This window comes from Triturus cristatus, chromosome 3_2 (assembly GCF_964204655.1).
Source record: "Triturus cristatus chromosome 3_2, aTriCri1.1, whole genome shotgun sequence".
Lineage (NCBI taxonomy): Eukaryota > Metazoa > Chordata > Amphibia > Caudata > Salamandridae > Triturus > Triturus cristatus.
Genome location: NC_140584.1, coordinates 272794124 through 272807402, shown reverse-complemented (window position 1 = coordinate 272807402; position 13279 = coordinate 272794124).

Sequence of the window (13279 nt, the reverse complement as noted above, 5' to 3'; positions counted from 1 at the left end):
GTTAGTTGGAGTGACGCAGACCTGAGTGAACCTACGCAGGAGTTTTAGGCAGTAGGGCCTAGTCAGGGACCTATGCCTCTGAAAGTGACAGGGCTTAGGTGCTGCCTTTTAAGTGAGTGAGGGATCCTGTACTAGCCCACTGATCTGGCCCAGCGGGAGGGGAACCCAGGGGAAATCTGCCAAGCCTGACTAGGAGCGAACTAGTCACCAACTCAACCTACCCCCCCCCCCCCCCCCAAGGAACAGAACCCCTAAGGGCGCCAGAGCCAACTGCGCCACAAGGACTGCTGAAACTTATTGCTGAAACTACAGCTGAAACTTACAACTGAAAACTACTACTGAAACTCCCTATATAAACTTGCTGCTGGACGGCTGGGGGAATCGACCAGGTACTAGCGCTGTAACCCCCTGCGCTCCCTGACCTGGCCTGGGTCCCCCCTAGCCGGCTCTGCCGCGGGCATGTAGCCTGCCCTTACTCGACCTGTCTCCCTGCCCCTAGCTGGGGCGTTGTTGAGGAAGAGGCGGGTCTGGGCGCCGAAGTAATTATCACCCCCTTAATTTCTGCCCCCCTGTTGCCGGGACCGGAGGTGCACTCACCGCTGCGGCCCAGGGCCAAGAAGCCTGCCTCCGTCGTCACCGGGGCCCGCGGAGAAGCCCGGGGCCCCGCCGCTGCCGTCGCAGCCAGCTGCCTGCAGCCGGAGTCGGGAAAGGCCTTGGGAGGCCGTGAAGCCGCCCTCCACCCTCACGTGATGGGGGCGGACTGCGCGATGCCGCCCCCGCCGCTTAGCAACTCGTCCCCTGGGCCTCGCCCCCGCAGGCCGCACTGCCATTGGCGACTGCGGGCCCCTGAATCAAGGAATGAATTCCCCGGAGCAGCATTGTTCACGCGGAGCTCCCCGGCCACGTCTGGCCCGACCGGGAGCCCCGCGCCCTCTGCCATCGACTTGGACATCGCCGGGAGCGCCGGAGGGCCTGCCACACCGAGGGACTAGGAAACCAGGTAACCCCCCTGGGGAGGTGGGCGGACGGCCGTGCAGAGGCCTTGGACGTGCCCTTCCCCCCGAGGGAGACCCGCGTGAGAGCCGAGTGGGCCCCCACTGATGCCGATGAGGCGCGAAACGCTGGCTCGTGTCCCTTGCCCCTGCAGGGCCCACTAACTTACCAATTGGCCGATGAGGCGTGAAACACTGGCCCAGAACCCTTGCCCCAGCACCTCTCACCCTCTGAAGGGCTCCCGGAAAGTACTTTGGGCCCTCTTGAGTGGCTAGTCGCTAGGCTGAAGCGCCAGTCCTGAAGCGCTCGTGATATACGGAAACACCACTCTGCTGGAGGGCCTATTTGAGGCGCTACGCTCCCTGAAAGTTCAGTTGAATGTGCCAATGTCGCTAGGCCATGTTTTAACGCGCTAGAAATTGGCTATGTGCAGCGCTATGGTCCTAGGTCTGATTTAAAGCATTATTCAATTGCTATGTGCAGCGCTATGGTCCTAGGTCTGATTTAAAGCATTATTCAATTGCTATGTGCAGCGTTATGTTCCTAGGCCTGAGTTAAAGCGCTATTCAATTGCTATGTGCAGCGCTATGTTCCTATGCCTGATTTTAAGCGCTGTTTAGTGGCTACGCGCAGCGCTATGTTTAACCACTGTGTTTGACGCTCCCCAGGATCACCAGGTGTCGCGTCTTGGTCCCATACCAGGTTTAATGTATTCAGGTATTGCCAGTTGAAACGTAATGAAATGCTTTTGACCCTGATGTCTAATGTATTCAGGTATTGCCAGTGGAGACATAATGAAATGCTTTTGACCCTGATGTCTAATGTATTCAGGTAGTGCCAAGTGAAACCTAATGAACTGCTTTTGAATCTACCGTGATTTAGATAAAACTGATTGATTTTTATTGAACATACGGTGTGGTGTCAGTTATTGCGTGCGCTTCCTGCTTCAGGGGATGTGTGTGTTGTATGGTCGCTTTACACTTAAGCCTTCGGGTGCCTACCTGCTCGAGTCACGTTACCCCCTTAGGGCCTGGTCACCCCCGGTCCTACATTGGTGGCAGCGGTGGGATTAGGACCTGTGACCATACAGCACCCTCCAGTGAAGCGGAGGGCGCCGCAATTAGACGCCAATTGTGTTTAAGCTCTGCAACTGTTTATTGCTGCACTTATTGAATTCCAGTGTCCGGACTGAGGGTGTAGAATCCTAGTTAGCCTGACACTGTCACCCATATCCTAGTATTTTTTTTCCTTGATATCTAGGTCCCCACCTGTCACAATGGAGTTCCGGTTAGCCGACCTTGAGGGGTATACTGTAAGGCAGCTCAGAGAATTCGGGCAGGGGATGGGGGTGCCTGGGGTGCGGAGGGCCAAAGGACCGGAACTCCGTACCGCCATAAGGGCATGGGTAGAGGCCCACCCAGAGGGGAGAGAGGATGAGGGACAGGAGGCGCAGGGTGCACCTCAGGAGGAGAGCGCCCAGGAAGAGCTAGACTTACTCAATGTAGATGTGGCTGAAAATGTGCCCCCAGGGAGATGTTCTGGGGCCAGCAGTAGGACAGGGTCTAGGAGGAGCGCATCTCCAGAGGAGTATGAGGACAGGAGGGAGGAGAGGCAGTTAAAGTGGGAACTAGCCAAATTGGAACAAGAGAGAGAAAACAAGAGATGGGCAATGGAAGAAAAGAAGCTGGCGCACGAGCTTCAGCTGAAGGAGTTGGAGCTGCGCGCTCTCCAGTTGAATGCGTCCAATAAGGACAATGGTGGCAGCGTACCAAAAGATCCCCAAGAGTCAAAATTCTATTTGCCCAAAGCCGTAATTGCCAGTTACACGAGGGGGGATGATATCGCCAAGTGGCTGGAGGCATACGAGGTGGCCATGACAGCCCATGGGGTACCTGAGAGTAACTGGGGGGGTGGCCTGTATCGCTACATACCTCCCGATGTCAGGGACATCATTTTGTATTTAGCGAAGGCAGATCAGGTCAGGCATGCCCCCATGAAGGAGGCCCTGCTTAAGAAATTTGGTCTCAACCCCGAGAGGTATAGGCAGAAGTTCCGTGGCAGCCATAAGCTGTCCACACAGAATTGGGTGGATTTTTTTGACTATGCCCGTAAGGCACTAGATGGTTGGGTGCGTGGCAGCGAGGTGCAGGACTACCAAGGGTTGTACAATCATTTTTGAAGGGAGCACCTCTTGGATAAGTGCTTTCCGGAGCTGCGCCAACATCTGGTGGACCGCAAGTTAACGGATCCCCGTGAGCTTGCGGAAGAGGCGGATATTTGGGTGAGCACCCGGGTGTCTCACAAGGGCCCCGGGGGAGATGGCTCGAAAGGTGGACAGGGTTTCCCCCAGAAGAAAGAGGGGGGAGATAAAAAGGTGGAGTTCTCGAGAGGCCCACAAAATAAGCAGTTTGGGAAAGGAGTAGGAACCCCACCTCCGTCCAATTCCCCAAAGCCCACTTACCCTGACAGGAGTCAGCAGCCAAGGATTGTGAGGTGCTACGAATGTGGGGAAATTGGACACTACAAAGGCGATCCGAAGTGTCGCAAGAGACCCCCAGCCCCAACGGGCGGGAAGAGCCCCGGCGTGGCTAGTGTAGCGCTTGGGGTGGAGCTGCCCTTAGATAGGGAAGGGGAGTGGACAGGCCTGACCCTGGTTTCACTCGGGGATAGAGAGATGGTCCCCGTAGTGTCCCTGCCCCCTAACACTGCTAAATACCAGCAGAAGGTGAGAGTTAACGGGGAGGAGGTGGAGGCTCTGTGGGACACAGGTGCCAGCATGACCACCGTAGTGAGGCGGCTGGTGTCCCCAGAGCAAGTAGTCCCCGAGGAGTTCCATCCGGCCGTATTTGCTGACGGCAGTGTGGGTCACTATCCAGTGGCTCAAGTTCTCTTTGAGTGGAGAGGAGTCAAAGGCCTACTGAGAGTTGCGGTGAGCCCTGCCTTGCCTGTGGGGTGATTGTTGGGGAACGATCTGGAGCACACCGAATGGAAAGAGGTAGAATTTTGAGCTCATACCCAGATGCTGGGATTACCAGGGTGGACTTGCGTAGCCACGCGGTCCATGGCTGCCCGGCATGGAACTCAACCCGGGTTGGAGCCTGGGATAATGGCCCAACCCAACGCCGAGTGTGGAGAGGAGAAGGTGGTAGAGGACATGCCCCGTGTGATGGATGGGGAGGCCGCAGAGGTGCCCCCGGAGTCTGCGGAGGTGGATGTCGTTCCCGTGGGGGACTTGCCGACCCTTGCCGACTGGCACGTGGAAGGAGGACCTACCCGGGAGGAATTTTGTCAGGCGCAAAGGGCGTGCCCCACGCTTGAAGGCATGCGGCGTTAGGCCAAAGCCCAAGTGGCCAGTCAGGAGACGGGCGGATATCATGTGTATTGGGAGGATGGCCTCCTGTACAGTGAGCCTAAGGTGCCGGTGCATGGATCTTCGAGGGCCTTAGTGGTTCCCCAATGCTACCGGGCCTTCCTGCTGGAGTTAGCGCACGAGATACCCTTAGCCGGACACCTGGGTCAGGACAAAACCTTTGCGCGGTTGGTCCCACATTTTTATTGGCCCAGGATGAGAGTTGCCTCAGACACCTTTTGTAAGACCTGTAAGTCTTGCCAGGCAAGTGGCAAGACTGGGACTAAATTGAAGGTCCCTTTGGAACCGCTTCCGGTGGTCGGGACCCCTTTTGAGCGGGTCGGTATAGACATTGTTGGGCCGTTGGACCCTCCGACCTCAGCGGGACACCGGTTCATTCTGGTATTAGTGGACCACGCCACTCAGTACCCAGAGGCCATTCCTCTGAGGACCATCACTGCACCGGTGGTGGCGCGGGCCCTGTTGGGGATTTTTACCCGAGTGGGATTCCCCAAGGTCGTGGTGTCAGACAGGGGCACTAATTTTATGTCGGCCTATATGCAGGCCATGTGGAAGGAGTGTGGAGTGACCTATCGGTTCTCCACTCCTTACCACCCCCAGACTAACGGGCTCGTAGAGCGCTTCAACAAAACCTTGAAAGGAATGATCCGGAGCCTGCCAGACGACTTGAGGCGTAAATGGGACGTGCTCCTCCCTTGCTTGCTGTTCTCCTGCCGTGAGGTGCCGCAGAAGGGAGTCGGGTTCAGCCCTTTTGAGTTGCTCTATGGCCATCCCGTTAGGGGGCCCCTTAGCCTAGTGAAGGAGGGGTGGGAGAAGACTTCGCAGAAGCTTCCCCGGGATATTGTCAGCTACATGCTGGCATTCCGCAGCCAGATGGCCAAGCTGTGGAAGGCGGCTTCAGAGAATCTAGAGGCCAGCCAGGCCGTCATGAAGGAGTGGTATGACCGCAACGCTCGGACGGTAGAGTTGGACGCTGGACAGAAGGTGTGGGTCATGGAGCCTGGGGAGCTTAGTGCCCTCCAGGACCGGTGGACTGGTCCTTACGAAATTGTAGAGCGACGAGGCCAGACCACATACGTCGTTGACTTAAATACCCCCCGACAGCCCCATAGGGTGCTCCACGTCAACCACCTGAAGCAGCACCATGAGCGATCGGAGCTTGCTCTCCTTATGGTGACGGATGGGAGCGAAGAGGAAGAGAGTGAAGCTCTTCCTGAGCTTCTAGCGGCCCAGGAGAAGGATGGTTCAGTGGAGGGCGTAATCCTCTCCCCATCCTTGACCCCAGAGCAACAGAGGGACTGCCGCCAGGTGCTGGGGCAGTACGCCTCGTTGTTCTCCCTCACGCCTGGAATCACTCATTTGTGTACCCATGATGTGGACACAGGCGACAGCCCACCGGTGAAGAACAAGTCTTACCGGCTATCTGACCGAGTGAAAAACAGCATCCAGAGTGAGGTAGCGAAAATGCTGGAGCTGGGGGTGATCGAACCTTCCAGCAGCCCGTGGGCTAGTCCGGTGGTGTTGGTGCCGAAAGCGGCCCCACCGGGCACCACACCAGAACTTCGGTTCTGTGTGGACTACCGGGGGTTGAACTCTGTCACGAAGACAGATGCTCACCCCATCCCACGAGCAGACGAGCTGGTGGACCGGCTGGGAGCAGCCCGGTACCTCAGCACCATTGATCTGACGTCCGGATACTGGCAGATTGCCATGGCCGATGGAGCCAGGGAGAAGACAGCGTTCTCCACCCCCGAGGGCCACTTCCAATTCTGAGTGATGCCCTTTGGGCTCAAAAATGCTCCGGCCACTTTCCAGCGGTTAGTGAATCAGGTACTATCTGGCCTGGAGTCCTTCTCAGCGGCATACCTGGACGACATAGCTGTCTTCAGCAGCACCTGGGAGGACCATCTGCAGCACCTCCAGGAGGTATTGCAGGCTCTGCAACGCGCTGGTCTAACCATTAAGGCCAGCAAGTGCCAGATTGGACAGGGATCTGTCGTGTACCTGTGACACCTGGTGGGCGGGGTTAAGGTGCAACCCCTCCAGGCATAAATAGAGACCATCTTGGCCTGGGAGCCCCCCAAGACCCAAACGGAGGTCCGAGCTTTCCTCGGCCTCACTGGGTATTACCGCCGGTTTGTCAAGGGATATGGTACCATCGTAACCCCCTTGACAGAATTGACATCCAAGAAACAACCCCGCAAGGTCATATGGACAGCTACTTGCCAGGAGGCATTTGAAACGCTGAAACATGCGATGTGTACCGCTCCAGTACTCGTAACCCCAGATTTCAGTAAAGAATTTATTGTACAGACGGACGCCTCAGAGCACGGCATAGGTGCGGTGCTCTCGCAACTCAACGCCGAAGGCCAAGATCAACCTGTGGCCTTCATCTCCAGAAGACTCCTCCCTCGGGAACAGCGATGGAGCACCATCGAGCGGGAAGCCTTCGCGGTGGTCTGGGCTCTGAAGAAGTTGAGGCCATACCTCTTTGGATCTCACTTCCTAATTCAGACGGAGCACCGCCCCCTTCGCTGGCTCATGCAGATGAGAGGCGAAAACCCCAAGTTGTTGAGGTGGTCCATTTCCCTACAGGGGATGGACTTTCGGGTGGAACATCCGCCCAGAGTTGACCACGCCAATGCTGACGGTCTCTCAAGGTTCTTCCGCCTTAGCGATGAGAACTCCCTAGAGGTTGGGTTGCTCTCCCCTCTTTCGGCTGGGGGGGACGCGTGTTAGACCTGTCAGCCCTAGGGTGGTCTCCCCCTGTTTTTTTTTCCGTGCCTCATTTTTTCCACCCTCATTTTTGTGTTGGACTTAGGTCTCCGGGCGCCTTTTCATTGCCAATCAGTGTTAAGGTGCAGGTGCTCCCTTCCCCTAAGATGGCTGCCACAGGCCCCTGCTACTGCGGAGTGGCCTTTCTAGTAGCACCCTAGCTGCCAGGAGCTGGCTGGAACCCCAAAACAATGTTGCGACACCAGCCGCCTTTTTTGTCCTATACCTAGAGTGGGGAAGCTCCTGGAATGTGCTGGAACCTTCTAGAAGGGAGGTGGGGTTTTACTTTTGCCGCCTTAGAAGGTGGTCACCTGACCTAGGGCTATTTAAGAGAGGGAGGGAACATTTTTCTAGTTAGTTGGAGTGACGCAGACCTGGGTGAACCTACGCAGGAGTTTTAGGCGGTAGGGCCTAGTCAGGGACCTATGCCTCTGAAAGTGACAGGGCTTAGGTGCTGCCTTTTAAGTGAGTGAGGGATCCTGTACTAGCCCACTGATCTGGCCCAGCGGGAGGGGAACCCAGGGGAAATCTGCCAAGCCTGACTAGGAGCGAACTGTTCACCAAATCAACCTACCCCCCCCCCCCCCAAGGAACAGAACCCCTAATGGCGCCAGAGCCAACTGCGCCACAAGGACTGCTGAAACTTATTGCTGAAACTACAGCTGAAACTTACAAACTCCCTACATAAACTTGCTGCTGGACAGCTGGGGGATCGACCAGGTAGTAGCGCTGTAACCCCCTGCGCTCCCTGACCTGGCCTGGGTCCCCCCTAGCCAGCCCTGCCGCGGGCGTGTAGCCTGCCCTTACTCGACCTGTCTCCCTGCCCCTAGCTGGGGCGTTGTTGAGGAAGAGGCGGCTCTGGGCGCCGAAGTAATTATCACCCCCTTAATTTCTTCCCCCCTGTTGCCGGGACCGGAGGTGCACTCACCGCTGCGGCCCAGGGCCAAGAAGCCTGCCTCCGTCGTCACCGGGGCCCGCGGAGAAGCCCGGGGCCCCGCCGCTGCCGTCGCAGCCAGCCGCCTGCAGCCGGAGTCGGGAAAGGCCTTGGGAGGCCGTGAAGCCGCCCTCCACCCTCACGTGATGGGGGCGGACTGCGCGATGCCGCCCCCGACGCTTAGCAACTCGTCCCCTGGGCCTCGCCCCCGCAGGCCGCACTGCCATTGGCGATTGCGGGCGCGGGCCCCTGAATCAAGGAATGAATTCCCCGGAGCAGCATCGTTCACGCGGAGCTCCCCAGCCACGTCTGGCCCGACCGGGAGCCCCGCGCCCTCTGCCATCGACTTGGACATCGCCGGGAGCGCCGGAGGGCCTGCCACACCGAGGGACTAGGAAACCAGGTAACCCCCCTGGGGAGGCGGGCGGACGGCCGTGCAGAGGCCTTGGACGTGCCCTTCCCCCGAGGGAGGCCCGCGTGAGAGCCGAGTGGGCCCCCACTGATGCCGATGAGGCGCGAAACGCTGGCTCGTGTCCCTTGCCCCTGCAGGGCCCACTAACTTACCAATTGGCCGATGAGGCGTGAAACACTGGCCCAGAACCCTTGCCCCAGCACCTCTCGCCCTCTGAAGGGCTCCCGGAAAGTACTTTGGGCCCTCTTGAGTGGCTAGTCGCTAGGCTGAAGCGCCAGTCCTGAAGCGCTCGTGATATACGGAAACACCACTCTGCTGGAGGGCCTATTTGAGGCGCTACGCTCCCTGAAAGTTCAGTTGAATGTGCCAATGTCGCTAGGCCATGTTTTAACGCGCTAGAAATTGGCTATGTGCAGCGCTATGGTCCTAGGCCTGATTTAAAGCATTATTCAATTGCTATGTGCAGCGCTATGGTCCTAGGTCTGATTTAAAGCATTATTCAATTGCTATGTGCAGCGTTATGTTCCTAGGCCTGAGTTAAAGCGCTATTCAATTGCTATGTGCAGCGCTATGTTCCTATGCCTGATTTTAAGCGCTGTTTAGTGGCTACGCGCAGCGCTATGTTTAACCACTGTGTTTGACGCTCCCCAGGATCACCAGGTGTCGCGTCTTGGTCCCATACCAGGTTTAATGTATTCAGGTATTGCCAGTTGAAACGTAATGAAATGCTTTTGACCCTGATGTCTAATGTATTCAGGTATTGCCAGTGGAGACATAATGAAATGCTTTTGACCCTGATGTCTAATGTATTCAGGTAGTGCCAAGTGAAACCTAATGAACTGCTTTTGAATCTACCGTGATTTAGATAAAACTGATTGATTTTTATTGAACATACGGTGTGGTGTCAGTTATTGCGTGCGCTTCCTGCTTCAGGGGATGTGTGTGTTGTATGGTCGCTTTACACTTAAGCCTTCGGGTGCCTACCTGCTCGAATCACGTTACCCCCTTAGGGCCTGGTGACCCCCGGTCCTACATTGGTGGCAGCGGTGGGATTAGGACCTGTGACCATACAGCACCCTCCAGTGAAGCGGAGGGCGCCGCAATTAGACGCCAATTGTGTTTAAGCTCTGCAACTGTTTATTGCTGCACTTATTGAATTCCACTGTCCGGACTGAGGGTGTAGAATCCTAGTTAGCCTGACACTGTCACCCATATCCTAGTATTTTTTTTTCCTTGATATCTAGGTCCCCACCTGTCACAATGGAGTTCCGGTTAGCCGACCTTGAGGGGTATACTGTAAGGCAGCTCAGAGAATTCGGGCAGGGGATGGGGGTGCCTGGGGTGCGGAGGGCCAAAGGACCGGAACTCCGTACCGCCATAAGGGCATGGGTAGAGGCCCACCCGGAGGGGAGAGAGGATGAGGGACAGGAGGCGCAGGGTGCACCTCAGGAGGAGAGCGCCCAGGAAGAGCTAGACTTACTCAATGTAGATGTGGCTGAAAATGTGCCCCCAGGGAGATGTTCTGGGGCCAGCAGTAGGACAGGGTCTAGGAGGAGTGCATCTCCAGAGGAGTATGAGGACAGGAGGGAGGAGAGGCAGTTAAAGTGGGAGCTAGCCAAATTGGAACAAGAGAGAGAAAACAAGAGATGGGCAATGGAAGAAAAGAAGCTGGCGCACAAGCTTCAGCTGAAGGAGTTGGAGCTGCGCGCTCTCCAGTTGAATGCGTCCAATAAGGACAATGGTGGCAGCGTACCAAAAGATCCCCAAGAGTCAAAATTCTATTTGCCCAAAGCCGTAATTGCCAGTTACACGAGGGGGGATGATATCGCCAAGTGGCTGGAGGCATACGAGGTGGCCATGACAGCCCATGGGGTACCTGAGAGTAACTGGGGGGGTGGCCTGTATCGCTACATACCTCCCGATGTCACGTACATCATTTTGTATTTAGCGAAGGCAGATCAGGTCAGGCATGCCCCCATGAAGGAGGCCCTGCTTAAGAAATTTGGTCTCAACCCCGAGAGGTATAGGCAGAAGTTCCGTGGCAGCCATAAGCTGTCCACACAGAATTGGGTGGATTTTTTTGACTATGCCCGTAAGGCACTAGATGGTTGGGTGCGTGGCAGCGAGGTGCAGGACTACCAAGGGTTGTACAATCATTTTTGAAGGGAGCACCTCTTGGATAAGTGCTTTCCGGAGCTGCGCCAACATCTGGTGGACCGCAAGTTAACGGATCCCTGTGAGCTTGCGGAAGAGGCGGATATTTGGGTGAGCACCCGGGTGTCTCACAAGGGCCCCGGGGGAGATGGCTCGAAAGGTGGACAGGGTTTCCCCCAGAAGAAAGAGGGGGGAGATAAAAAGGTGGAGTTCTCGAGATGCCCACAAAATAAGCAGTTTGGGAAAGGAGTAGGAACCCCACCTCCGTCCAATTCCCCAAAGCCCACTTACCCTGACAGGAGTCAGCAGCCAAGGATTGTGAGGTGCTACGAATGTGGGGAAATTGGACACTACAAAGGCGATCCGAAGTGTCGCAAGAGACCCCCAGCCCCAACGGGCGGGAAGAGCCCCGGCGTGGCTAGTGTAGCGCTTGGGGTGGAGCTGCCCTTAGATAGGGAAGGGGAGTTGACAGGCCTGACCCTGGTTTCACTCGGGGATAGAGAGATGGTCCCCGTAGTGTCCCTGCCCCCTAACACTGCTAAATACCAGCAGAAGGTGAGAGTTAACGGGGAGGAGGTGGAGGCTCTGAGGGACACAGGTGCCAGCATGACCACCGTAGTGAGGCGGCTGGTGTCCCCAGAGCAAGTAGTCCCCGAGGAGTTCCATCCGGCCGTATTGGCTGACGGCAGTGTGGGTCACTATCCAGTGGCTCAAGTTCTCTTTGAGTGGAGAGGAGTCAAAGGCCTACTGAGAGTTGCGGTGAGCCCTGCCTTGCCTGTGGGGTGATTGTTGGGGAACGATCTGGAGCACACCGAATGGAAAGAGGTAGAATTTTGAGCTCATACCCAGATGCTGGGATTACCAGGGTGGACTTGCGTAGCCACGCGGTCCATGGCTGCCCGGCATGGAACTCAACCCGGGTTGGAGCCTGGGATAATGGCCCAACCCAACGCCGAGTGTGGAGAGGAGAAGGTGGTAGAGGACATGCCCCGTGTGATGGATGGGGAGGCCGCAGAGGTGCCCCCGGAGTCTGCGGAGGTGGATTTCGTTCCCGTGGGGGACTTGCAGACCCTTGCCGACTGGCACGTGGAAGGAGGACCTACCCGGGAGGAATTTTGTCAGGCGCAAAGGGCGTGCCCCACGCTTGAAGGCATGCGGCGACAGGCCGAAGCCCAAGTGGCCAGTCAGGAGACGGGCGGATATCATGTGTATTGGGAGGATGGCCTCCTGTACAGTGAGCCTAAGGTGCCGGTGCATGGATCTTCGAGGGCCTTAGTGGTTCCCCAATGCTACCGGGCCTTCCTGCTGGAGTTAGCGCACGAGATACCCTTAGCCGGACACCTGGGTCAGGACAAAACCTTTGCGCGGTTGGTCCCACATTTTTATTGGCCCAGGATGAGAGTTGCCTCAGACACCTTTTGTAAGATCTGTAAGTCTTGCCAGGCAGGTGGCAAGACTGGGACTAAATTGAAGGTCCCTTTGGAACCGCTTCCGGTGGTCGGGACCCCTTTTGAGCGGGTCGGTATAGACATTGTTGGGCCGTTGGACCCTTCGACCTCAGCGGGACACCGGTTCATTCTGGTATTAGTGGACCACGCCACTCAGTACCCAGAGGCCATTCCCAAGAGGACCATCACTGCACCGGTGGTGGCGCGGGCCCTGTTGGGGATTTTTACCCGAGTGGGATTCCCCAAGGTCGTGGTGTCAGACAGGGGCACTAATTTTATGTCGGCCTATATGCAGGCCATGTGGAAGGAGTGTGGAGTGACCTATCGGTTCTCCACTCTTTACCACCCCCAGACTAACGGGCTCGTAGAGCGCTTCAACAAAACCTTGAAAGGAATGATCCGGAGCCTGCCAGAGGACTTGAGGCGTAAATGGGACGTGCTCCTCCCTTGCTTGCTGTTCTCCTGCCGTGAGGTGCCGCAGAAGGGAGTCGGGTTCAGCCCTTTTGAGTTGCTCTATGGCCATCCCATTAGGAGGCCCCTTAGCCTAGTGAAGGAGGGGTGGGAGAAGACTTCGCAGAAGCTTCCCCGGGATATTGTCAGCTACATGCTGGCATTCCGCAGCCAGATGGCCAAGCTGTGGAAGGCGGCTTCAGAGAATCTAGAGGCCAGCCAGGCCGTCATGAAGGAGTGGTATGACCGCAACGCTCGGACGGTAGAGTTGGACGCTGGACAGAAGGTGTGGGTCATGGAGCCTGGGGAGCTTAGTGCCCTCCAGGACCGGTGGACTGGTCCGTACGAAATTGTGGAGCGACGAGGCCAGACCACATACGTCGTTGACTTAAAGACCCCCCGACAGCCCCATAGGGTGCTCCACGTCAACCGCCTGAAGCCGCACCATGAGCGATCGGAGCTTGCTCTTCTTATGGTGACGGATGGGAGCGAAGAGGAAGAGAGTGAAGCTCTTCCTGAGCTTCTAGCGGCCCAGGAGAAGGATGGTTCAGTGGAGGGCGTAATCCTCTCCCCATCCTTGACCCCAGAGCAACAGAGGGACTGCCGCCAGGTGCTGGGGCAGTACGCCCCGTTGTTCTTCCTCACGCCTGGAATCACTCATTTGTGTACCCATGATGTGGACACAGGCGACAGCCCACCGGTGAAGAACAAGTCTTACCGGCTATCTGACCGAGTGAAAAACA